General features: G+C 39.4%; 1 protein-coding gene and 1 long non-coding RNA gene across 5 annotated transcripts in view; one reads left to right on the plus strand and one right to left on the minus strand.

Moving 5' to 3' along the window:
- Positions 1 to 27867, minus strand: part of CELSR3 (cadherin EGF LAG seven-pass G-type receptor 3) — a 112074-nt gene that overhangs the window by 75540 nt on the left and 8667 nt on the right. The window lies entirely within an intron of this gene.
- Positions 3679 to 27405, plus strand: LOC120308912. The gene is made up of 3 exons (XR_005556957.1): positions 3679 to 3739; positions 22783 to 22942; positions 26340 to 27405. It is a non-coding gene; the product is annotated as an uncharacterized LOC120308912 (long non-coding RNA).

Genomic DNA, 27867 nt, shown 5'->3' on the forward strand with positions numbered 1-27867 from the left:
TTGGTTTTTTCCCTGCCCAAATAAATTTATTGATAACCTTCTGCCATTCATCTAAATTAACATCTTTTTTCAAAATAGGTATCATTTGGAATATGATCATCTTTTGCAATCTTCTGACAAGCAAAATCAATGGGGAAACCAAATTCATTTAACAACCATGTCATTAACTTAACAATTGCAGTGATTCATTTAACAAATGTGGTAAGAAAAGTCGTAAAATGGGGCAAAACTGACTTAACAAATTTCTCACTTAGCAACAAATTTTGGGCTCAGTTGTGGTCGTAAGTTGACCTGTAATACATTTTAGCATACAAGAACATGAAACTGTCATTTGTCATACAACCAACTGAAACTTTTGTGTTAGTTTTCATATGCTGAAACCAATCATATGATGGAAAAAAAATATATTACGCTAACCCCAAGCTAGAATCGTCCAGAGTGTGAAAACTTTACTCGAACTCAACCATTTCAATTTTTGGTGGTTTTCTGATTGGTGATTATTGGTACTGTAAATGACTCATCAGGGCAGCTACCAGGCTGGAGAATTCTGGCATATGCTTGCATAGACAAGTTCAGCCAATGCATGTAATGATATGGACTTTATGGATAAAATGGTCAGGCTTTAGAGCAGTGGTTCTCAACCTGTGGGTCGGGACCCCATTTGGGGTCGAACGACCATTTCATGGGGGTCGCCAAACAACGCAGTCCGCCATTTTTTCCCCCTTTTCCTTAGCTGTGCTACTCCCTTTTATTCTATTGGCTTTTGAAAGCCAATAGAATAGACTCTTTTGAATAGAGTCTAATTCTATTGGCTTTCAAAAGCTAATAGGAATTGTCTAGGCTGTCTCTGCCCTGCTGAGCCTGCCAAAAGTCCCATTCTGCAAACGGTGCTGCACCAGTTGAGTAATCCTCGACTTACGACCGGTTGAGTAGTCCTCGACTTACGACTGGTTGGGAGTCGCAGCATTAAAAAGGTTGAGAACCACCGCTTTAGAGTGTTGCAAAGTTGTAGCCCTATGATAACTTCAATCTGACCTAAGGTTAAGGTTATCACACTACACTATTTCAAGGTCTTTGAACAAAAGACTGTTTTGAAGACTGGCTTACTATGTTCAGGGTGAATTGGCCACATCAAACTGAGCAGGAACTGTTATATGAAATTTCTTTAAAATGAGATCCCCACTCATGACCTTCTAAAGTCTTAGCCACTGTGCTAATATAGCAATAATGAAGATAGGTTTTATATTACCTCATTAATGGTTGAGTGATACTAAAAAAAATGTGATCGTGTTTAATGGAGAAATTGCCTATGCATAGAAAAACTAGTCAAAGAAACACTGGTTGAAGAAAACAAACAGCCAAAATATATCACAGAAAAAGCTTCATCCTCTCAAAGAAAAAATCATGAAACAGAACGCATTTTTCTACATAACATTTTGTGTGGATTGATTCTCCTAAATTTCAGAGTCTAGTATTATGTCCAATATAAATTGTTGGTGTTAAAACCCTTTTATGGTGCTGACAATGCAACCCTATCATCAAATGGGGAGCTGTTTCTTAGGACATGCCCCCACATCAAAATCTACAATTACCAGATCAATGAATTGTTCACTTTATGTAAGGTAAGCTATTTTCATCGATTTTTTTCTGCCCACCTATGGGCAGGACTGTTGGTTCCAAGGGTCTACTATTCTTCCAAAATACAACTCAATGACAATCTAGTATATAAGAGAATAGAACAGAAATAGTGAATTCCCAGACATAGACTAAAGGTTGTTGTCACCTATATAAGCAAACAGCATTGGAATGAAGGATGGACAGGAGAAAAGAGTGTAAATTATTAGCAATTAATTTTACAGTGACCAAACTGTCAACCCAAAATAAACTGACCCTGGCTTGCTGGTCAGTGGCTAAGGGCAAATTCTACAAAAATTCAGTTACAAAAGTTTGTGATCCTTCAAGTAATTTAAATCATAAGACATTTTTCATCTGTACGTTTTTCATGGCTGGGATATATTTTATTGATTCTCAGCAAAGGGCTGGGGAAATTTACAGCACTATAGAAATGTTTTACAGCAACCCTACAGGAATTTGCCATTCACCACTGAACTGAGTGCTCCATCTTCAGACATAGTAACTTGTATGCAGTTTGTCATTTTGTCTTATATAGAGAATGGTTCTTCTCCTAATCATATTTTCCTGCCTCAGGATTGCTGGTTGGAAATTATATTTGGGGAGGGGACATAGAGTGTGCCAGGAGAGGAGGAGCATAGGAAGTCACGCTATTTACTTCAACACAGGCATTCCTAGGTTTATAAATTAATATGAACTTTGGATACATTAATTCAAAAGTCATATATTGATTACATTTCAAAGTAATATAAAATGCAAATAATCAGCTAGATGGTTTAGTTCAGCAATCTCCAAATTAAGAGCCTACGTGATATAGTAGTAAAGCTAGCTAATGTATTAGATTAGGATCAAAGGAATGCATTTTCAATAACTGGTAGATAACATTATCTCTGGTAATTAGTCATGGTAGATAATTACCCATGCCCTATTAGTCATTCCTTTGAGATGTACGTTTTGAAGAATTCAGGAACCTCACCCAACCATTTTTGACAATCCTTCTTTAGTTTTATTATTTTTCTGAATGTACATTGATGTAAATTGATTCCTGTTGTTAACCACTAGGTCTGTTGTCAAAATAAAAAATGGAAAAACTAAAATATATTTTTCTTTGAATCAAAAGTACTTAGAGATGTGGAAAATTGCTTTGATCAAAAAAAAACAAACAGCAAGAGCTTAAACATTTAATTAAAGATTGTTTTATTTAAACATGTTTTCTGCCAGATTAACTTTGGGTAGAAATATTTAATAGAGAGGTTCAAAATGTTTGCAGTTTTTCCATAAAAGTACACCTGTTTCTTTATGTATGCAGGTGTGTGTGTGTATGTGTGTGTGTGTGCGCGCACATATCCATATTGATATCTACATTGAAATTAATATATTGTTGTCCATAAGCTCCACATAGTGACATTGTGTTTGCTTAGCAGGTAAACAAATGAACGGGAATAAGAATAGCGAACTGCAGGTGCACAGTGAATGTGTGCATTGGAGATTGCTTCTATGCCATTTGGGGACCTTTACTAACTTGCATCCCCAGAGCTGCCTTCTGGAAGAAAGACCATGGAGTTGCAGGCTCTGCCTACTAGCCCAGGGCTTTTCAACTGGTGGTACACGTATCACTTGTGGTACATTAAGAAGTGGCAGGTGGTACACAGCCCTGCCTAGCCAAGTGTAGTGGGGGAGGGAAAGAGCCAGAAACAGGCAAGGACTTACTGTGAGAGAGTCCTCTGGAGAAGCAGAGTGGCTGGGACTAGACAAAGGGCCGAGGCTCGCTTCTGGCTCACCCTCCCCCATGAGAAAGGAGGAGAGAGGGCGGAGACAGGAAAGGCTATAAATGGAGGCAGTTTGGGCCGGAGAGGGAGAGAGAAAAAAAAGCAGCAGCCTTGGGAGGAGCTGGAGTCAGCTCTAGCTGCACCAAAGGGAAAGAAGAAGAAGAAGGAGGAGGAGGAAGAGGGTGGGGGGAGAGGAGAGAAAATCAAGCAGGCCAGCAATGAGCCAATCTACAACTGCTGTGGCAGCCACTTGTGCGGGCAGCAGCAAACAGGCAAGAAATGCAGTGGGGGAGGGGTTGCCCTCCAAGAGGAATGAAAAAAGGCAGCAATGGCTGAAGGTGAGGCACAGGGAAGGAGATGGAAAGTGGAAGGATTCTTATGTGCTTTTGTGACTTTGGAGTTCTGGAATTTGTGCAATGTGGTCTTTGTGTTCTTAAGGAGTGTTTGGCAATTTCTATTTGGCTGGTGGCTGATGTCTCATGTTAGCTTCTATTGCTCTGCTATTTTAGCTGTAAGTTTTGCTGCAAGGGATTTTGAAGTATTTTAATCCTGATTTTGCCTGTAGCACTCCTTTACTTATGAATGGAGCCATTTGGGGAGGCTGCCTTAGCGGGCAGCCAATACTTACTATATTTTTTTTTCTTCCTTAAGTGCCAGCTGAGCTCCTTAACTTTCCTTTCTAGCCAGTAACTAATTCTTAAAGGGGGAGTGTGCCTTTTAAAGCTAGTTTGTCTTTTCTGTCTCTGGAAGCTTTTCCAAGTTTGATGAATATATGGAAGAGAGAAAATATAGGGGGCGGGTTTCAAATTCTTCCTTCAGAAGGAGGTAGGCATAAGAAAGAGGGAGGGAGGGAAGTCCCGCCTTAACACTTGGCCATCAGCAGCCCTGCCATTGAATTTGCTTGTCAAAAGGTTGCAAAAGGGGATCACATGACCCTGGGACACTGTGACCATCTAAATATGAATCAGTTGCCAAGCATCCAAATATAAATCACATGACTCTGGGCATGTTGCAATGGTCATAAGTGTGAAAAATGGTCATAAGTCATTTCAGTGCAATTGCAACTTTGAACAGGTTTTTTTGGGGTCATCAAGTTTTTGACACCTTGCTAGGTGGTACTCGAATATTGCCATATCCTAAAAGTGGTACAATTGGTGAAAAGGTTGAAAAGCCCTGTACTAGCTTATGCAACAGTTTATACAGCAGGGCTCATCAACACAATTATTTAGGAATCCTCCTAAGGTGTGAGTCTTGGACTATCTCTGGGGGTACCACTGGATAGAGCTGGAAAAAAAACTCTTTTCCTAAAACCTCTACAGAGCATAGTGCTGGCCCCAAACATGTCATTGCTTGAGATGAAGAAACAAGCTGGACCTCTCCCTTAGCTTTTGGCAATGGAGTCACTTTTTTCAATGCTAGTGATGGGACCACAGCTTTCACTGCCCCTGAAAAATGATAGGCTATGTAGGCGGTGCAAATTGTGTCAGATAGAACTGTCAACCGACTTCACCCGTACCTTGCTTCTCTCTGTCTGCATCTGCTGCTGAAATAGGGCAAGTATAAAGATAAGGCTAGTTCCTGGAGCAACCTTAGACCAGACAGAAGGCTGGCAGTATAACTGGAATATTGGTTTTACTTGGTCTGAAACAATTTCCGATGTTCTTCCTTTTCAGTGCTATGTGCACAGAAGCATTGTGACTCTTTCTTTGCTGGGCCCCTCTCTCAAAATGTTCTCTTTATGGCCATAACAATACCTGACATCAGTCATTGTGTGTGTGGGGGAAATAGGATGGGGGTGGGAATCCAGCTCCGGGATGACATGTTTGTGATGGAACAGTCCCTCTCTGGGAAAGAGGTCTTGGAAGAGAAGATGTCCAGTCATTGTGCTCCAGACCACATATAATTTACCTTCTTTATACTGTAATTCAGACATATTTCTTTATTTTTTCCTCCAGCTGAGAAATGGAAAGATGGACTTGTAGGTATTTATTATCAATCTGCTTTCAGCAGTTTGGAATGCCCAACTGGCACAAACGCTGCATTATCAGGGCTCTGCAATCCTACATATTAACAGCAAACTTACATTTCTTGAGTTGTGGTCTTTATGTAGCTAAAATAATGGTGTACAAGAGGGAGACATCTATAGCAGTGGTGGTGAACCTATGGCATGGGTACCAGAGGCGGCACTCAGAGCCCTCTCTGTGGGCACACCCGATGCCGCTGCCAGGAGCTCATGCAGGTCCATTAGGCCACCACGGCGGCCTGAGGCAGGGCCAAGGTGCATCAGGTGCATGAAGGGAACAGGCTCCATGCGTGGGCCAAGGGCAAGATCTGCGAGGGGGCCAAGATGACCAGCAGTGACCTGCTTTCCAACTGCAAGCAAAAACAGATGGGATGGAGTAGGAGCGTCCAGCGGTCTGCGTCACATGTCTCCCCCCTCCCCTACTCTGCCTGCTGCTGGAGGGCTGGCCCGGTATTGGCAGCAGACTGCGGAGCCCCAGAGTGCACCAGTTGAGGGGCCAGCAGTCTGTGACTGCTGACAGACACCATTGGCCCCATGTGCTCACTGGCCTCTGTGTGCAGGGGCTGATGCTGTCAGGCAGCAGCCACCCTGGCCCCTGCCTCGCCTTGCCTTGCCCTGCGGCAATGACACCCCCACCTTGCCCCCTGCCTCACCTCATAGGATGAGCCTCCTGAGCCACCGCCACACCCACCAGAGACCCCCTGGATCTCCCCCAACCCTGCCCGGCATCCACAGGCTTCCTCACCATGAGCAACATCAAGGTGGCCACGCCCACTGTAGCCACGCCCACCCTGTCTGCTGTGACCACTGCAGTCACGCCCACCCAGTGGGCCACACACCTTCACCCCCTCCCCCCCGAGGGCACCACAATGCTGATGTGGCCCTGGCACTTTGCGATAAATAAGTGGGTTTGAGGTTGCGGTTTGGGTACTCAGTCTCTAAAAGATTCGCCATCACTGATATATAGGATTCAGAGGAGGGAAGGAGGGAGGGAGGGAGGGAGGGAGGGAGGGAGGGAGGGAGGGAGGAAGGAAGGAAGGAAGGAAGGAAGGAAGGAAGGAAGGAAGGAAGGAAGGAAGGAAGGAAGGAAGGAAGGTCTAAAAGCAGAGAGGAGAGAAATTCATTGAAGACCTGATCTATCAGATCTTGATTAACATTGAAAGGGGAGAAAAGGGTGGGGAATGAAGGTTGAGGACAGAATCTGCTCTCTAAATAGACCCAAACAGGAGAATATTCATTAGAAAGTCTTGCTCCAAAAGAATGTACGGTAGATGTTAAAGTCCAACATGTATGGGTAGCCCACAGCTTACAACCCTTCATTTAGTGACCATTGGAAGTTACAACAATGCTGAAAAAGTGACTTATAACCATTTTTCACACTTACGACTGTTGCAACCTCCCCAAGGTCACATGATCCAAATTCAGACACTGGGCAACTGGCTCCTACTTAGGACTGTCGCAGTGGCCCAAGGTCATCTGATCACCCTCTGTGACCTTCTGACAAGCAAATTGGATTTGCTTTACAAAAGTGTCACTAACTTAACAACTGCCGTGATTCACTTAACAACTGTGGCAAGAAAGGTCATAAAATGGGGCAAAACTCACCTAGCAACTGTCTTGCTTACCAACTGAAGTATTGGGCTCAATTGTGACCATAAGTCGAGGACTACCTATATAGGTATCCTCGACTGATTATAACTGAGCCTGAAATTGCAATCATAAGTCATGTTGGTCATTGAGTGGGTCATCACATGAACGGGCCCGGTCTTATCATCTTTTTCGCAACAGCTGCTAAGTGAACACGATGTCTGTTAAGCAAATGTGGTTGTTGTTAAGTGAACAACATTGCTGTTAAATTGAACGCATTGTTCACAATGGGCTTTTTTTTTTTTGCCAGAAACTGGAAGTAAATGCTGGTTTCTGACAGAAAAAAAATGTTGCAAATTGATGTCACATGACCACAGGATGCTGGAGAACAGCCATAAATGCAGTCTGGTTGTGGAGCACCTGAACTGGGATCATGTGACCATGAGGGGAAGCCATTGAAACTTCAAAATTGGGATGTAAGTCCCTTTTCTGATTTGTTGTAACTTTGAATGGTTGCTAAGTGATCAGTCATAATTCAAGCACTACCTGTAGTTGTAAACTGAGTAAGTTAAAGCCACCTTCAGTATAAGGTAATCTCAGTTTGGCTAATGATATTTAAGGGCTGTTAGTCTGCCATAAAAAAATTCTCATTAACTTATCTATCTGTGTAAAATATCTAACGGGGATTAACAGTGGAATCCCTCTTAAAATATATATATTAATCTTGCTGTAATATTCATTTTAATAACATTCATCTTACCCCAGAGGCTTAATGGAAATTTCAATCACCAAGTTATTTCTACTGAAATTGCATCTATACACTTAACCCGTTTAATTCAACATACGGTGATATATTTCAGGAAAGATGTAAAGCCAAGTATTTTATCGAATCCGTACAATTGTAAATCCTAATCTCTTGCAGTAAGGGGTAGGCTGAAAATAAAGCACATAATTAGAATTTCATAAAAGTAAAGAATTAAGGCAACAATGAAAATAAATTCAAGGCAGGCAGCAGGGGAAAATGATCAACAAAACAAATGTGATTTTTATGCACACACTCTGAAGCACATGAGGTTCTCAATAATTGTAACAAATGAAGAATCAGAATAACAAACAAACAAACTTGCATCTCCTTAAACTGTGATTGATAAAATGCAAAAAAGCAGTGTGAAATTTTAAAGCATTTCTCTGATTAATTCCTAAAAAAAAATGGCAATAGCTCAAGTCAACTAGCCTGGTCTTTACTCTGAGCGAAGCATAACTAACAATCCTTCCTTTGCAGGCAGGGTTTTGTAGGCCTGGGGCAGAATGGACATGCCTACATAAATAGATAGGCAACAAAATGATCTATCATTAGTGGATATTTGAGTAGCTACCTTTTGCCCTATGATGAGATCTGCTGTTATTTTAACTTGTCACATGCTACATTTTATTATGTAACACGTAGTATTGTAATTATTTTCTGCTTTGCATCCACATCCACATGGAAATTTGTTTCATTGTTTAGTAATGGATTTCTTCCATTTTGGTGAAGAATATATGGCCATCATGTGAGAAAATGAATGGGTAGGAAGACCAGAATCTAAGGGTTTGGACATGCCTTATTCTTGCCTTGATTCTAACAGTCTCTGAATATCAAGCAAAACATTCTCTGCACTGCACAGCTGGAAAAGACCCGAAGAAAATTTTTAAGTTTAATAAACATTTATGTTGAAATTAGTATATCTAAGAATGAATAATCAAAATGGGGGGGTTTACATCTAAAACCTTCTAAAGCACATTGTTTTCAATCTACTTCTGCCTCTATTGGCCTCCTCTCTTCTGTCACCTTCCCTGTCCTAAATTTTAGTTTATAAGATCTCAGGCAAGAATTTACAATCTTATTCTATGTTATACATTTAGGGCTATATGAGCAACCATGAATGAAATGAATATGTTAATGCCCTTGTTTCAACATGCAACATGAACATGCTCAATGTGTAGAACATTAACCAGAGCCAAAATGGTCTAGTTTTTAGATGTTGGTCTAGGACAGAGGTAGGCAACCTTGGCTCTTTTATGACTCGTGGATTTCAACTCCCAGAATTCCTGAACCAGGCCACTCAGGTTCAAAACCCTTCAGCCACAGAAGCTCATTGGCGGCTTTAGGCTAGTCCAGTGGTTCTCAACCTGTGGGTCGGAACCCCATTTGGGGTCGAATGACCATTTCATGGGGGTCGCCAAACCACGCTGTCCACCATTTTTTCCCTTTTCCCTAGCTGTCCTACTCCCTCTTATTGGTGGCCACACCCACTTGGGGGTCACCACAACATGGGGAACTGTATTATGGGGTCACGGCATTAGAAAGGTTGAGAACCACTGGGCTAGTCGCTCTCTCTCAGCCTAACCTATCTTTCAGGCTAGTTGTGGTAAGAAAACATTGGAGGGGGGGGGAATGTTAGATATGCCATCTGGAACTCCTGGGGAAAAAGTAAGGTATGAGTCCAACAAGCAAATAAATAAATGATTGTGATTAATAATCAAATGGGAATGGAAAGAATGAATGTGTACATTTGATTCTAACATACTAGGATGGCCAGTCATTCTTGGCAAGTTCATGGACAAGTCCATGCATTTTTCTTTGTCAACCATTTCAGAATATTTTCTTCCTAAAGCTGAGAGTCACCCAGCTGACTTCACGCTGAAGATTGGACTAGAAAGTCTGGAAAAGGTTCAAACTAAACACTGGAAAGTAATATTTATTTAGGAAATCATAACAGTGTATGTGTATTAGCGATGTTCTCCTTGTGTTTTAGAGATGAAACTTAGCAATGAAATATAGCTTAAGATGAAGTCCTGGGTTCTGACACCTATCTTTGTTTTCTCAATAGATTTGTGACTGGAAAAAACCCTAGGGTTATGAGAGTAGAAGGAGGAATATATTCAGGGCAGCACAGCAGGTCAATCCCTTTAGTTCTCAGGCTGATCTTGTCTGAGCTCAGGTTGTAATCATGGTTAAGCCTAGTTAGTACACGGATAAATGACCTCTAGGGAAACTACAGCTAGGGGGAAACTAAAGCAAATACTTCTGCACTGGTTCTAAGAAAACTGCACAGATATATTCATAAAATCTCCAGAAGAAAAAGACCAAATGTGGAGGAGTCTTTACTTCAAATACGGGAGATGCAGAATGACAAGGAATGATAAAGAATTTCTCTTGATGTGCTGACAGAACCTAAACTTTGAGGCAAAACACGCAATTGTGTCCATTGGAATGAATGCTTTGTTGGTCACCTTTGGATCTGGCTGGAGTTGCAAGAGAGGTTCCTCTGGACAAAAATTCAAAATACTTTTTCCCACAGCAATGTGTGCAAGGGCCCAAAGAATTCACACACACTGTCCCTGTGGTTTCAGAACAATCTTTTTAAAGCACCTTCTCCAAACTGGAGATGCGCTAACATTAGTTCTCACAACATGTTAGTCAGCCATCTGAATATTACAATAGAGAGTCTTCAAAGAACGTCACGTGAAAGAAGATGGCTTCTGATTAAGATTCTGTGATTCTGCTGTAGTCTGTGATGGCCTTCAAATCAATGGAAGTTGTGAAAACTGCTGTAACAAATTAGGCCCAAGACATGATGTAAGCTGCTCTCTACTATATTGAAGGATCTAATGCAGACAGAAACAGCCTATAATGATTACTTTGGGGCAAGGCAAGCCTAATAAGCAAGGCTGCCCCCTTTCAAGCTCTGATTGGAAATGGTCTCTTAAGAAAAAGCTCCTTCTAAAAGAGAGAGGGAGAGGAAAGAAAAGAAACACTGACCCCATAGCAACCAGGTCTTGCTGCAGAACATCCTTATATCTTCTGACTTAGATCTGATTGTCTCCTTTTCTCTTTGCAACTGCTGGGCCAGACACCAGCTCTTTGAATTTCTCCAGTATCTTTGTAGTTTACAGAACTACAGAACAGAAGGATTTAATGATTGCTGCTGTTTTCCCCCCCTGCTGTTGCTACAGTTGTTTCTGTTTGATTTTTTGTTTGTCCTCTAAAGAGTGATATTTCAACTCTGCAAATATCCAAAAGGAGCCTCCAGTGCTGACACCAGGGACCCTGGAACTCAGGAGATAAGGCTGGGGAGGGAGGAGAATCGGAGAGAAAACAGAAGCACCAGTGCAATGAAACAAGAGCTAATCTCTTTAGTAGCAGGTTGGACTGATGTGTGGAAACGCAGAGCATCAACCCTGAGCTACAGATATTCTGTTCTATAGGCTGGTGTATTTTGCTCTTTTCCATATTCCTCTTGGTTCCATGCAAAGGATTGAGTGATCTTTCTGGCTCAGGGACAAGGCTGGAATGTGCATATGTTTGGACCCAGAAATGGAATCAGCTATTATTCTCTCCTGATCTGGGCCAGGATTTGCCTGAATTTGATTCCAAAATCACCAATTTTCAACCAGAGGCCCCATGCAGTGGTGGGATTCAGCCAGTTCGCACCACTTTGGCAGAACTGGTAGCTACTTTTTTGTTACCCAGGCCCAGAATGGACCTCTGGAAGTGGCATCCACACAGAGAACCGGTTGTTCACATATTTGAATCCTACCACTGGCCCCATGGTAGAACATTTGAAAAACAGATTGAAGAAATTTTGAGCATACCCAGAGCACATTTTTCCTTACTCTTTAAATGCACAGAGGGAGAAGGATTTTCTAATTAAAAATCAGCATTTTGTACATTTTGGATCACTGCTGTTTATTACGTTCATTTTTCCCCCTCTTCTTTTTTGCAGCTATGAAGTAAAGTCCTATACATTGCTTGAAATGTGGGGAGTTTCCCAGGTCTGAAGCAAATGCTTTGGTAGATGTTTGGCATGCCAGTTGCATTATTTCTTTTGTGTGAATTGCAGGACATTGGACCTTCAAATGCTACTGAATTATAACATTTCACAGCCCCCACCAACATAACTAATAGGGGAAAAAAACTAGGACATGGATTTTGACTGTATATGGAGGGCCACATATTTTTTTTGTACATGATAAAAGATGGTGTTCAGTACCAGAAGATTCACCACCACCACCACCATCATAAGGGCTCTATTACTACCATGAGAACTTCTCAACTCGAATTTCATAACACATGCTTCACTGAAGGCACTTTTGGAACTTTGACCTTTAACAATATTCCAAAATAGAAGGAGCTGTAGTTAGAATGCAATATTGCAGGATAATTCTGCCCACTGCCAGAAGTTTGATTCTCACCAGCTCAAGGTTGACTCAGCCTTCCATCCTTCCGAGATCAGTAAAATGAGGACCCAGATTGTTGGGGGCAATAGGCTGACTCTGTAAACCGCTTGGAGAGGGTTGTAAAGCACTATGAAGCTGTATATAAGTCTAAGTGCTATTACTATTGCTAAAATCTTCAGATGACTCAGAACATGACAGCTGTTATTTAGGATCGATCTTATGGAAACTCTCCTAGAATCTAGTTAGCTTTTAGATTAAATTCAAAATTTCAAACTATAAATTCAGTACAATACCATTATGCTTCACCAGAACTGACGTGATGCAATTGCCAGAATGCTTGGTTTCTGTGTCTTAAAAGGGAAGGGAATTGCTTTGTCATTCTTAGGCAACCAGATGACTTGACTTAGGTCACCACAAGCATGGGGACAGTGTTATAAGTGCTGCCCTCCATCTGTGGAGAACAAAGCCTTTTAAAAGAGAACATTTGATGTGGTAGGGAATTCACAGCCAATGTCTCTTGCTTGCTGATTCTTTCTGAACCATCCATGACTAGTTCCTATCCTTTAAAGGTGCAAAGTCCAAGCCCTCAGAGCAAGTCAATAGCAAGATTTCTTGGAAACACATTTTCACTGTCAGGACATTTCAACAAGCCAGCAATTCACTGTCTTATTTCATCTGTGCTTTTGATTAATCTGGTTTTTTTATTGTTAGCCTATTTGATTGCCGTTTGTTGATAAAAAAACAATTCCCCCAAAATATTGTTAAGTGTAAATGCTGTACATGAATTGCTTTTTTGGTTTTAGAGTCTGTTCAAACTAGGAGGCTCCCAAAAAACTCCCATCAAACCAGGGTTTCTAACATTTTATAGAAAAGAAGCTATGAGACCCTGGCACTTAAGGTATAAAAAGTAACATAATTTATACTTATAACTGGCTAAAAAGTAAGACAATTGGTAGATATAGTGCAAATAAATGAAACTTGGAAAGCACCCAGATTAAGAAGAAAAAAAGCAGCTCAAGATTCAGAAGAAATTTTGATCCATCCAACTTTGAACTTTGGGCCCTGATACTAAATTACTCACTATGAGAGAATGAACTGAAAGAGAGAGTTGTTTCGATTGATATTAGATCCACTATAATTGAGCTGCAAAAATCTGGTAGATCATTGTTGGCAGCAAAGAACTACAGTCTCCTGTTCAGCTGCTGCCCATGAGCTGAAAGTGGAGGAAATTCTGTAACTCTGTTGTCCCTAGTCTGTTGTAATCTGACAGCTGCTATAAACCTCAGCAGGGGTAAAGAAGCGGTTAAAATGATCCATCCCAATGATCCATTGGTGTGTAATGAATCCAATTTTCTAAATGCACTTGGGGAATTTTCTATCTTATCAGCTGACAATATACTGCTAAAGCCTTGGCAATCTGCCGAAGAGGCCTGGGCAGTTGACATTATTGGTCCTCAGTGCCTCCTTTCCTCTTTAAAGAGCTCAGTTGCACAATGGTTTATCAAGGAGCTACAAGAGATGAAGCATATTAAGTAAAAGGCTAGCATGGAAAGGGAGGTACTCTTATGATGGATTGAACGTGGAATGGGCCCCTCTTAGCATCCTACACTGTCATGGTAGGTGTAGAGAAAAGGGATACTTCTCTGCCTTCACTGTGTCAGCACAGAATAGGCTGCCGATACTTTTCTATTATGTGCAGTATCTCTCCCATCAAGATGCTGGAGGAGGGAGCCAGAACAGTTGGAAGCGCACTGTGAACAATTTATATCAATCAATCAGATTCAGCTTAATCTAGACTCCAGCGTTGGGTCAGGTCACAGGAAAATAACCTTGGCAGCTGCTTGTCAGGTTCATCTTAATTCTTCTCAGCTTGTAGATCTTATGGATGGAGATGGGGTACATGGAGAAAATAAAGGGCCATCGTTTGCTTGATCAGGCTTTACCCACCTGAGCTAATTTCTGGAACATTATTAAGGAAGGTGATCGATATCTTCTTGAATGCAGGATGTGGCCCTGCATACCTAAAGTTAGCAGCTAAAAGGTATCTACTGAAAAGGCCTTCTCCTGACTCAAAATACATTGAGATGGGTAGTCATATAAGTAAATTAATAAATAAATCTGCTACTTCCTATTGGGACATGCTCAAAAGGTGTCCAAGGCATCTACTGTTTTACATTTAGGTAGTTGACCTATGGCAGGGGTCTTCAAACCTGGCCCTTTTATGACTTGTGGACTTCAACTCCCAGAATTCCTCAGCCAGGCATGCTGGCTGAGGAATTCTGGGAGTTGAAGTCCACAAGTCATAAAAGGGCCAGGTTTGAAGACCCCTGACCTATGGTATCCCTCAGGACACTGTCTTGTCATCCTCTGTTGCTTAACATCTGAATCAGACATGTCAAACTTGCAATGTCACTGTTTTGCCATTGCCGGCAATGGGGTGGGTGCAGCTTCCGGATGACGCATCCGGCCTGCAGACCAGCAGTTTGATACCCCTGATCTAAATGAACCTGCTGGGTACAGTTATTTGGAGTTTGTGAATGGTGCGCTATCAGTATGCTAATGACAGCTGATTCTATTACTCTCTACTTACTAACTTACTTACTAAGGAAGCAATCAGTACTCTTAAAAATTCCCTATCTTAATAATCTGCTAGATGAGAAAGAGCAAGATGAAATTAAATTCAGGCAAGATGGAGGTAAAGGAAAAGCTGGAATTTTGGAAGTGTGGTAAAGCTTGTAGTGTATGAGTTGTACTTTCTCAGAAAGAACAGTTGTCCAGATTTGGAGTGTTTCTTGGTCCTGAGCTGTCACTAGGTTTGCATGTGGCTGATATGGCAAGCAACATAATTATAGCTACTGCAGGAATTGTGAGCCTCCCTGATTTAGTTAGATTTAGCAATGGTTATCCATGTTTTGGTTACAACACATCCAGACTACTATAAAATACATTACACGGGGCTAGAAATATGCCTGGAAATAGAAGTAGTCGCTAAGTATGGTGGCCAGGCTGCTGACTGTGGAAATTATGGTGTCAGAGATGTTTATATTGACTACCAGTTGCCTTCTGGCCTCAATTTGAAGTATTGTTGACCTTTAAAGCCTCAGATGGCTTTGGCTTGATTATCTCTATGATCATGTTTTCTGCTGTAAACTTGTTAGTTACTCACCTGTCAATAGAAGCAGCGCTTCTATTGCCAGAAGCTCAAATCTCTTTTATATAGAACATGGTTTTCTGCTGTGTGATTCCCAGGCTTTAAAATGCACTCCCTAAGAAATACGTTTCCCAATATGGTAAAAATATGTATCTTTTACCAAACTTTTATTTTTTTTTTAAATTATTTTAACAATACTTTAATTCTGGTTTTATTTTAATCTGTATTAAATTTGTTCTAGTTTGCAATTTGCATTTTTATTATTGTATGAACCAGTCTGAATGTTGTATTAAACAGAAAAGGTAGAGAAGAAACAATAAATCCTAAATGTTATATTCCATATTCGGTGCAGAGTTTGCTGAAAGGTATGGTATTCTAGAAATGTTTATATGTTAAAGGGGCTGAGGCCAGGGTGTGTGCATGTGAGAGAAGGAGACTAGAGACTGAGACATGGTGGCAACAGTGAGAAAATGAAAGGCTAACTGATGCGATAATTAGCTCTCTTCCCTCTAAGGAAGCAGGCTATAGTTTTTACCAGGGGTCTTCAAACTTGGCCCTTTTATGATTTGTGGACTTCAACTCCCAGAATTCTGGGAGTTGGTCCACAAGTCATGAAAGGGCCAAGTTTGAAGACTCCTGGTTTTTATTGTTACAGACCCAGCACTTCTCCCACTGATTTCTGGTTGTTGCATCTATTTTTGATTGCTTATGCTAGCTGGGTTATGTGTTCCTGCATTATTACTGCTTTCTTTGGATAGGAAAGGAAAATGTGCTCAGAGTTTAGTTTAGTCTGCTGTCAACACTTCTTTTTTGTATTATATGATTACTTGGTCAGTCTGAATTCTAAACCTGGCTTTCTTGTTTCATAACTTTACTCAAAGAAATGGTTAAGAACAGAGCTATCAAAGATACCAATTGTCTTGTCCTCCACATTGAGTGAACTGTGTAAATGCGCAATAAAAGGTTTGCCATTTTCTTTGACCTGTCATTAGAATGTGGCTACTAAACAAATTTCTTAACTAGGTATCAGGTTGGCAGACAAAAGCTCTAGTTAACTTTAAATGGAGAAGATGAAATAGCACATTTGGGAAAATCTCTGCCCATACTAAGCACTGCAAGATAGTAATTAACCATTTTCAGCAAATGGTAGCATCTGACTAGCCTCAGACTGTGAAGCCAAGCAGAGTTTGGTCTTAATTTGATAGATGTCAGCGAGGAAATAGCAGAGCTGTAGGCTAGACAGTCAGTTTAAAAAAAACACCATAAAAGACAGCAGCTGCAAATCTCTTCAGTATTATCAAAAAGCAGTGAGGTTAGCAAAAATGTTTAAAACGTATCTAGCAACTGTTGGAAATGTAGACAAAAACCAGGCACTTATTACCATCTTTGGTGGACATGGCCCAAAGCCAAAAGATTCTGGTCAAAAATACACATATGGTTAGAGAAAATTACTAAAAAACATATAGATTTTAAGCCAGAATTATTTTTGCTAGGCATAAAATGTAGGAAACTATGAGAAAGAGTGTATATATCTAATTTTACATGTATTAACTGCAGCGAGAATTGTATTCGCTCAATATTGGAAAAATGAAGATTTACCAACGGAGGAAGAGTTAATTAAAAATTTTTTAGATTGTGCAGAAGTGGATAGATTGACATTGAAAATGAAAGAGAAATAAGATTCAGTATATTTTAGAACATACTGTAGGCTACCTTTTATCAATAGCTAGAAAAATGAAGTAGAGAGAAAGGAATTTAACATGTATTAATTAGTAAGTTAAATGTTGGAAACCCAGACAATATGTTGCTGATAAAATATTAAGCATTTGGGATTATATATATATATATATATATAAGCTGATATAAATATGCCCATGAAAAATTAGGCATTGAGTTCAATTTGAAATACTAATTGCAATTATACCAAGAAGCATCATAGTCACTCTTTTTTAATTTAGGGCCTGATGATCAAGGAGCTATTTTAATTGGCTTCCTGGAATTCTTAGAAACATAAACCATAAAACAACCAAGACTGAAACTCTTGTGATCACCTTCCATGGGGTTCAAGGAACCAGGAATACTTTACAGGTTCAAGAGTTAAAAGAGCATATCCAGTGGGAGTTCACAGTCTTAAGAAGAAATGCTGTTCTTGCCTCTGAGAGTTGGCCTTTAAGTGAATAGAATAGAATAGAATAGAATAGAATAGAATAGAATAGAATAGAATAGAATAGAATAGAATAGAACTAGAAGGGACCTTGGAGGTTTTCTAGTCCAGCCCTCTGCTCAAGCAGGAGAACCTATACCATTTCAGACAAGTGACTGTCTAGTGATGGAGTACCCACGATTTCTGGAGCCAAGCTGTTCCACTGGTTAATTGTCCTCACTGTTAGGAAGTTTCTCCTTAATTTCAAGTGATTTGGATATTAAAAAGATCCCATACTTTTCTAGTCCTGATGAGGGCAAATGGCTCACACAAAGCCATCCAAGGCATTGCAATCCCTACTTTTTTCTTTCTTATATTAAATGAATTGTCAGTATAGATGGAGAAACTTTATCTACAGCAGATGAAATGAGATATTTTGAGGTAATGTTTTTAAACATTAATTAAAAAGTGCTATCAGTTCTGAATATTTTTGGGGTTCTAAGAAGTCTCCTAGAAGTCTCCTAGTCAGCACTGGGCTAGTTGAGATTTACATAGGTTTTTTTTTTTTTTTTGAAGCAAACACCTTGATGTTATTGCTGACTGAAGAATATTGGCTAATGAACCACAGAAAAGAGCACTGCTACAGCTGTGATTTCTTAAGCTGATTACAATGCAAAATACATATTTTTCCCTTAGAGATTTGTAATATCATGCCAAATAAACTATCCTATTAAAAATATCAAGTGACTAACAGTGACATTTGGTTGCAACTAGGGGTAGCAAAATAAGAAAGTTTGGTTCACAGGGCACAATCCACCAAAAAGGTTTCCCACTGAAATACACTATTGTGTTCAAGGGTCATTGTGTACTGGACTTGCAAACTATGGCTCTTTCTATATTAGAGTCTATTTAAATGGCTATCATTTCTCTGTCATCAGCTGAGTGAAGAATTAAAATGGTAAAGGAAAGGCTATGTTAGAGCAAGAGAAGTCTCAGACTGTCCCACCAATGGATTATTCCTTCCTACACCAATAGGGAAAACAAGGATTCACTGTTGGAAGAAGCCTAGTGAAGTTACATTTTATGTTGAATTAGCATAACTTTATTAATATATTTTTAAGAACTTGTATCCTTAAAAGAGGGTATCATAACACAAAAGCTAATCTTTACCTAGAAGTGTTTTGTTCAGCAAAATCTCTCTGTCATTTAGTATTGGCCATTATAGTCAGAGTTACCTTTTCTCCACCTAGAATACTACTTTTTAAAAAAATTCCTTATTGTTTCTTCCCTAATTAGACAAATTCATAAAGTGAACAAATGACCTCCAATAAGGAGAAAGGGGTTAATACGGAACAACCTATGTCACCTTGGCTGTAAATACTCTTATGAAATGGGGATAAATTTGCCAGGCATGTATACCTGAACACATTTCTTTGGAATTTGGGGACTGGAAAGTCCTCCTTACCTCTGAAAACTAATGTGCCGTGAGAATTACACCTCTCTATTTAGATAACTGATTTGAATGCCAGACCTATGAGAAAGAGAGAGAGAGAGAGAGAGAGATCCTTTCCTTGAAAATGTTTTTTAGTATCTATGATATCATCTAAATACTTGCAATGCAATCCAAGCAATAGCTCAAGCCTTACAAGTAACTCGCAATCTGTTCTGTAAAAGGGCAGCAGATGGTTAAGAGAATGACCCTTTCCCCTCCCCACCTTTCAACCTACATTCAAAAGGCCCCACGTTGTCTGGAAGCATCAACTCTCTCTCTCCCCCCCCTCCCCAGGAGTAATTTTAATCAGCTACTCTGAATAAGTGCAGTGCCTGGCAATTGATGGAGAGGTGGAGCTGGTGAATATTCACGCTCTCTGGTAGCCTGGAGATTTCCTCACATGTAGCTTTCAAGTGATAGCAGCAGTTGGTTTGGCACATAAGGGTCAGCTTGCAACTAGCTTATTCCTTCCACTATGAATATTAAGAGTGACAAACATTCTGAGGCTTGTGGGCTGTCCAGTTTAGAGTCTATTTTGTGGCTCTTTTACTGCGTTTCGGCCAGGAAGGAATCTCTTCTTGTAGAACTAACATTTTTATCACATAGTTCATATAGTGTAGGATCCACACAGCCAGCTTATTCTCCACTCTGATATCTCTAGTCAACTCTTGCATCACGGGTTGAAAAATGATGTCACTAACTGGGTAGGATCAGATGTGTACCCAACTACCATTTTAGCTGTTTTCATGATGTGTCTGCGGCAGTTATTTAAAAAAATCCAATCCAATCATCAAGATGAACCTCTGGTCATTGATTAGAGTGAGCCACCTGGCACATACTTCTTTAATGCAAATGCAGGGAATAGCATAGAGGTCTTTTGGGTGCCTTTTTTCATTTTGCTTTAGCAAAGCAAGTTGGAAATATATTGCTGTTCAGCATCCTGACCAAAACTGTTTGGGAAGAGGCACTTGGGATATGCATATCTATTGATTGACCTGGAAGGCACATCCAGGCTCTTCCAGTTTCTGTCTCAGAATATATACACATAAAAAATAAGAACGCTAGTTACCTATCAGGAGGGGAACAGGGCCTCATATAATGCAGGCCTCTGGGTAGATGACAGTATTGTACAGTGGCATTGCCAGATCTCACCCCTCTGTGGCACAAACCCTTGTAGTCAGAGAGGGGAGGAGCTAACTCATGAGTAACACAAACATACCTGACACTAAAGATGTAGAAAACCAGCTAAAGTTTATTCTTCCCAGATCCTTAAGATTCAAGGTCAGAGGTTAACAACAAAATAGTCTCTTTGGAATGCCAGTAATCCAAACCATGAGTACATAAGAGAAAAAAATTAAAACCTAAATTAGAACAGTCAGTATAATTTGAGGCTTGATATCCTACTTCACACCAGTAAACTCAATTCAGTTCAATTCTGGCAGAACAATTGATCGATGGAATAGCTTGCCTCCTGGAATTATGTGTGCTCCATCCCTGGACGTCTTCAAAAATAGATTGGATGGTATAAGGTCTCCTGCCTTAAGCATTGGGTTGGACTAGAAGACCTCTGAGGTTCCTTCCAGCCCTATAAATTCTACGTTTAATAGATACCCCAGCCTCAGCAAAACAGTGAATGCCTTCTTGTTGAAACACTGGCCCCGCTTTTCCCCACATAAGGAATCCCAGGACAGGAACAGCTCTGTTTTACAATATGGTACAGTGCATGATAAATGAACTGGGTCCCAACCAGCTAGTATAGCCATGTGGGGAATCTGTTTATACAGGGCGTGATAGGGGAATTTCCAATGTTTCCTCTGCAGGTTTGTCTTTGTCATTATGCTCTGGTATTTGCCTTCTTTCTCCACCTTCTTCTCCAACCCCCCACACCTGCCTTTTAGGTAGAGCAGCCTTTTAGCTTAGCCAGACCTGAGTCCACTGGCACTTACAATCAGGATCTGTTGGCTTACTTACAAGGAGGCTGATCTTCTCCCATAACTTCTCTCTCTAATAATATGTCCTCGACAACTGATGAACCCTGGCTACATCTATATCTGTATTGTATTTATGCAGCACAAATTCAGTCATATGCCAAACCTTCCTAATGCGTTCAGAAATAATTGCAGAGAAAAGTTGACCAAATTTAATCTTTTACAAATATCTGTACTAATGAGTTCCTTTCCCTGTAGTTCACACGCAATAGCAATAGCACTTAGACTTATATGCTGCTTCACAGTCCTTTACAACTCTCTCTAAATGGTTTTACAGAGTCAGCCTATTGCCCCCAACAATCTGGGTCCTCGTTTTACTGATCTCGGAAGGATGGAAGGCTGAGTTAACCTTGAGCCGGTGAGACTTGAACTGCTGGCAGTGGGCAGTCAGCACAATTAACCTGCAGTACTGCATTCTGACCAGTACTGTACCACCATGGCTCTTGCAACAGTCATTTGGGGAAATTCTAGTTTTGGGTCACCGAAATTTCCATATATTGAATCTGGTAAATTATAGTTCACCCAGGACCACTGGACTTCCCCCCAAAGATGACTCTGTTTTTGATAAAGGAGTGCTATTACCATGAATTTCTAGCCAAGCTTAAACACCTAATTGACTCCTAATATGGACCTTCTAGAAGGGAAGCACTCTAGAGGATAGATGCTTTCATGATGTGTTATATTAATTTAATTAATTAAAGTACAGCTTCCCTTGAAACCTTAAAAGCAGAGATTAAAACATTCAATCTGGGAACACCACCAAAGACCAACTCAACTCACGGGGGTTGTTGTTGTTGTGGGTAAAATAGGAGGAGGAAGGCATTTTGGATATGTTTGCTGCCTTATTTGTAAAAATATTGAAGGCAGGATATTAATTAATTAATTAATTAACCTAAATAAATGTAATTTGTAGGTCTCCCTGAAAATAACCAATCTGGAGCTATGATCATCCTATAAGGCGGCAAATTTGAAAGATGGGATCTCTTTATAAAAATACCTGGCAGAAGGTGAATTCAGGCCTAATGTATTTTGATTGATTCCAGCGAAATAATTCATATGGGTTTTTTTGATGGCATGAAAGCAAGCACATGCTGGTGCATCTAACTACCTAATGATGTTTAGAGAATGTCAGCTGCTTTGTAATAAATGGAAATTCAAATGGCAAATTATCGCCCCTCTCTGAGATATTTTCCTATTATAATGGAGAATTTTAGTTGCAAAGGAATGCTGATTGCATGCTGGAATTGCTTGCAATTATTCAAGTGATCCACTGGACTGTTCAGTGCCCACAGTCACTTAGGAGATGAGCATCTAGTTTCTAGCCTTTGTATGTAGGACTATATGAATGATTTGCCTGCTAGATGGCTGGAACCAATATCTAAACTAGAAAAATATTTATTCACATTAACATATATTGACTTCCAAAGAAAGCTTATCCTCTATTTGGCATGCAGTAATGACATCTTTATCATTAGGTATTTTTATTTTTGGATTATAGGTGTTATTGACACATATATTTCAATTTTAGACCAACTATCTAGCTCAGGGGTGTCAAACTGCCGGCCCATGGGCCAGATGCGTCACAAAAAAACTGCGCCCACCCCATTGCTAGCAATGGGGAAAAAGCTCAGATATGTTGTGTGACATCACATGACGTTGTGAGTTTGACATGTCTGATCTAGCTGATAAGCATTGTAACTGTTATGCGATCGGGAACTAGTATAAGTACCACCTGTAATCAGAAACCTACAACTATTTGCTTCTGGTTTCTATTCAGAATATACCATAATAATCACCACGTGCTTAGTCAGAACCTGTGATACAACTGCATCTCTTCTGACTCATCAGAGACCTACAAATGAAGGATTTCACATCCAAGGCCTACAATGTCTAAGGATGTCCAAGGATGGATCAACAAGAAGTATCAATACCCATGAGTAATCTTTTTTTTTTATTGAAAATTTTTTAAATTTTACAAAAACAAATCCCCTTCCCATACCCCCCCCAACCCTACCTCACCCCCCCCCCTTCCCAACCTCCCAAACTCTCCCCTGGACTTCCCAGAGCTGAGTACAGGCTTAATTTAAAAAAAACAAAAAAAAAAACCTTAAAGCACTTTTAAAACCTAAACAAATTTAAATACAATCATCATTCTATATAAACTCCCTCCAAAAACACAAATTTAAACATTACTTTCTTTGAATATCTATATCTATAGTGTAAAATCTAATTTCTCCCTCTTTCTTTATCCTAAAACGAAAAAATAAACATATAAACCTTTGTTATACCATTAAAACTAAATACTCTTAAAAAACTTAAAGTAAATACATATTTCCTTCAATCTTCATAATCTTCTCTCCTATCCAAAAAGAAAAAACTTAAAAAACCTATAAGTCCTAAACAAATCTAAGCACATTTAATTAAACAAATTATTTTCTCTTAAAAATATTAATAATAATATTTGAAAACTAGAAACACTTTTAAATCCTAAACAAATCTAAATACAATCATCATTCTATATAAACTCCCTCCAAAAACACAAATTTAAACATTACTTTCTTTCCTAAACAAATCTAGACATTTAATTAAACAAATTATTTTCTCTTAAAAATATTAATAATATTTAAAAACCAAATTTAAGCATACTTAAAACTTGAACAAGTTATACTCCCTTCAAAACACAAATTTAAACATTACTTAAAATTTAAAACATTAGAATCCCCTCAGTAAAATGAGCAAATTATAATCCCTTCAAAACACAAATTTAAACAATATTATCATTAAAGATTCAAAACTTAAAACAACAAGATTCCCTTATACGCCTATCCATAATAAACACATTAAACATTTCAATCTTCACCAATAACAAATTCCATCCGTAAGAAACTGCATCCTTATCAGTCTCAATTATATTAGTATTATTATTAATTATTCACATTCCAGTTTTTTCCATTCTCCATTCTTCCATTCTTCCATTTCCATTCTCCATTCTTGTATCAAACTCGTAAGAAATGCTGCAAGTTCTGCCTTAGGAGACTGCTCCAAAATTCCTGAATCTCCCATCGACTCCGAAGCCAATACAGGTAAGGGTTCCTTGAATTCCTCCTTGTGTTGGTCTTTACAATTGTAAGTTGTACAAGTTATCCTCTGCCCGTTCCTCTCTTGTTGATGCCCCTCAAACTGAGATTTCCCAATTTCCATTTCAGGCAGCAATTCCACCCTTGAAGATTGCTCCAAAGACTTTGTAGGTCTAACATCTCCCAGAGATTCAGAGACCACTGAATATGAAACTTCCTTAACCTTCTTCTGTTGCTGCTTTTCTTTGGAATTGTATGCTGCACAAGTTGTCTTCTGCTCCTCAACCTGGACTTGTTGAGGCCTCTCACACAAAGATTCGCCAGTTTTCATAAATATAGGCTCTTCAAACTGTAATTCTACATTCTTTTCTTCCAAAGCTTTAAACTTAATAGATGGCGATGCACATACCCCCAGGACCAAAGTATAAAAATCTTTTGCTTGAGAAACAGTATTAAGTCTATAACATGTCCCCAGGTAGTTCACCACCATTCCAGTCGGAACATCCCATCTAAATAAATTTTTTCTCTTTTTAAGTTCATTTGCTAGAAAAGCAAACTCCTTTCTTCTTCTTAAAATTTTAGATGGGATCTCCTTAAAAATTATAACATCTTGTGAAGCAATTTGAAATCTCTTCTTATAATAGGCTTGCACAATTTCATTGCGTAAAGATCTTTTACCAAAGTAAATTACCACATCTCTTGGCAGATTCTTCTGTGCTGCCACCACAGAGTTAACCCTAAATAATTTTTCAATTTCACTAAGTATTCCCTCTTTTTCTTTATTCAAAATCAATGCAAAGTCCTTTGCAACCATCTCTTTCAGATCTCCTTGCAAAGACTCTCCCAGGCCCCTAATTCTTAAGGCATATTCCATTTGTCCATATTGAAGCATAAGAATCTCATTTTCCATTTCTTTTTCCATACTTTCAATTTTCCCCTCCATTATGTCCACTTTTTCAGCTACCTCTTCCACATGGGAGTTCACCTTTTCAAGAACAGAAGCAACTCCTTCTAAAGCCAAAACAAAATCTTGTCTCAAGATCTTATTATTTTCCTCTAAAATCTTTTTCATTTCTGCCCTAATTTGAATTATAACATCTCCCATCATATCTTGCAAATCCTTCATAGTTATTAGCTGACCCCCAGAAGAGGGTGAAACTGTTGATTTAGAAGCTGTAGAAATCCCTGGACGCTTTGGAGCCATCTTAAAGAAAAACCTTTAGTCCTTCTTAAAAAATTATAAAAATTCCTTCAAAAATCATAACTCCCTCCAAAGAAGGTCATTATAATAAAAAGAAAAAAGGGAAAAAAAAGAAGAGAAAAGGAATTAAAAAAAAGCTTTACTCCTTCTTAAAAATTGCAAAAATTAAACAGAAAAAAGTCCTTCAAAAAAGGGTCATTACAATAAAAAGAAGGGAGTTCAAAGAAAAGAAAAAAAAAGGGAGAAGAAAAAAAAATAATTAAATAGAAAAAGTCCGTTCCAAAAAAATACTTAGAGATACCAAAAACAACCATTCCAATCATAAGAAAATAAAAAGGGAAAGGGAAAGGAAAGAAAGAGAAACACCAAAAAGCCTGCCGGTCAGCATTCTAACTTCCAAAAAAAAAACAACGAGAGATTTGCCGATCGCCATTTTACTTTCCCTTTCAACAAAGAAAAAAAAAATAAAAAGAGAGAATAAAAATAGAAACAAGTCTTAAAACTTAAAATCCAAATAAGTCAAAGAAAGCAAAAACTAAATCCTCTACTCAGCTCTGTCCGTTTATAAAAAAAAAACTCACCAGTTCTCTTTAAGCACGGAGGTGTTTGCAGCGGCTCGTTTTGTCCCTGAGGACAAAAACAGCTGGGAAGTGGAGACAAGTCTGAACTCCGTGGGAGCACTCCTTTCACCCCCCCCAAAAAAAACTTGGGGGGTGCAAAAGAGGCTCTACCACTATTCAGACACTCTCTACCCCCCCCCTTTGCCCGGGAGGGGGATTTTGAACCGCTGAACAGCTGATGTCTGCTGTTCATAGCGGTTCTTACACTTACCCAGGAGGACGGCTACAAAGTAGCCGCCATCGCGCGCGCAAAATCCACCGGAAGTCCCCATGAGTAATCTTTTATAGAATGGTTATAGGAAAAAGGGACAAACACTACTTCTTGTCATCTAAAATCCCCAGGGAAAATAATACATTCCTACATGTCATTGATGATCTTAGTAAGAGTTACTTCCCTGTCACAAGCCTTGATTGGGCTGCCTACTTTATTTTTCAGACAGCTCCCCAATCTGAAGATGCTGCTCAGAATTGAGAACAAGGGATGACACTGAAGTTATCAAAAGAGGACATGAACTTGGTAACAGGCCCAGAAATCAACTCTATCCCAACCTCTCCTCAACCATTAAAGGATTCAAAAAGCTCAGCCACAATATCAAGCATTCATCTTTCAATAAGTTATATGTTATCAATTTATTTATTTCTTAAATATATGCCCTGTCTATTGTTCAGGAGCTCAAGGTAGCACACATAACATTCCCTCTTTCATTTTCTTCCCTGGGAGTAAGTTGGGTTGAGAGAGAGAAACTGCCTCAAAGTCTCCTGGTGACTTCCTTGGCTGAGAGTAAATTTGAACCTAGGTCTCTCTCTAGTATCAGTTCAACTCCTTAACTATTATACTACAGAATTGCTATTTGTGCCCTTCATCGTTCTACACAGGAGAAATAAACAGCATTCTCAATGCAAAACAATAATTGTACATAATTCTGACATCAGAAATGGCAACATTCAGGGTAGTCAATCAATGAACTTAAAGCAGCTACGCCTTTCAAAGGAATTTTGAATCTAGCAAAAACCTGCTTGAATTTATACTTACTAAAAAGTTGCAATACATCATTTGAACCAAGTAAAAATATTTTAATCCCCTCACATATATTAACTATTAGGGCTTGGAAATGTATTAATGGTGAATGATCACTGTAATTTAAAAACCATATTTACTTTTAATTGTTTCTGTTTCTGTTTTCTCCATTATGATTATTTCCCGCACTTTTAACACTTAACATGAATCTTCCATCTACACAGAAGTTTATTTGTATGTATATGTAAATATAAATTCTGCATTGCAGAATATTCAATAGTTTTTAAGATATCAAAAATCTCTGCTGGGAAGATTTATCTGGAACTACAAGTTTGAGCCTTAGGGCATAGGCTCCTCCAGCAATTTTCTTAATCACTACAGTCCTATAGGAGATCAACTCTGACTGCTCTTTAGAAGGCCAGATTCTGAAGCTGAAACTCAAATACTTTGGCCACCTAATGAGAAGGAAGGACTCACTGGAGAAGAGCCTAATGCTAGGAAAGATCGAGGGCAATAGAAGAAGGGGATGACAGAGAATGAGATAGCTGGATGGAATCCTGAAGCAGTAGGCGTGAGCTTAAAGGGACTCCAGAAGATGGTAGAGGACAGGAAGGCCTGGAGGAACGTTGTCCATGGGGTTGCGATGGGTCAGACACGACTTCGCAACTAACAACAACAGAGAGATATCTGCCAAAGCCAGGTGGATGCAAATGAAACAAGAGTTACTTCACATCTTACATAGTAGCTGCATTAGTTACAGTAAACAAGAACTGGATTTCGCCCAAGAATCAGAACTAGCCTTCCAGCTTTACTTGACCCAGATAGATAGATGACATCAAAAGCAGAGTGGAACTTAATTGATATCACTCTTTTGAAATAGATCGATATCCATATTAGCTGCTAACCATGGTAATTCTAGTTGGGTACCAGGGTGAAATTGATGCCA

Source organism: Crotalus tigris, unplaced genomic scaffold, assembly GCF_016545835.1.
Source record: "Crotalus tigris isolate CLP2741 ecotype Arizona unplaced genomic scaffold, ASM1654583v1 scf7180000017964.494433, whole genome shotgun sequence".
NCBI lineage: Eukaryota > Metazoa > Chordata > Lepidosauria > Squamata > Viperidae > Crotalus > Crotalus tigris.